The sequence below is a fragment of the Penaeus monodon genome, chromosome 30, assembly GCF_015228065.2.
Source record: "Penaeus monodon isolate SGIC_2016 chromosome 30, NSTDA_Pmon_1, whole genome shotgun sequence".
NCBI lineage: Eukaryota > Metazoa > Arthropoda > Malacostraca > Decapoda > Penaeidae > Penaeus > Penaeus monodon.
The window spans coordinates 36,414,229-36,414,645 of NC_051415.1; positions in this window are offsets into that span (position 1 = coordinate 36,414,229).

Sequence of the window (417 nt, forward strand, 5' to 3'; positions counted from 1 at the left end):
ACTGTCAATAGTAAATTTCAATCATCAGGAAAGTTGACTTCGATTGGTAACATGTATTAGCGTTTCTGATCACTAATCAAAGGCAGAAAATAATCTTGTAGGAAATCTCTGCTGAAAATGAGACTCCAGGTGAACTTAAAAAAAAATAGTTGCATGGTCTGACAGAATATTTCCAGCTCTTACATTCATCTGCTGGTCACAAATAAAACAAAATGCAGTAGTCGGAGTCGCAAGACAGACACTAAGGTATCTGTTCACTTTAACTCTGATGGCTGAAGCCTAAATACGTTTGAAACAAGGCTGTTTATCAGTCAGTGTAACTCTAAAGATCGCCGTAACTAGTTCTTTTTATTTTTTCTAATATACAGTATGGACACACGACATATCTTAAACAGAACAACTACAACTACTAGAATG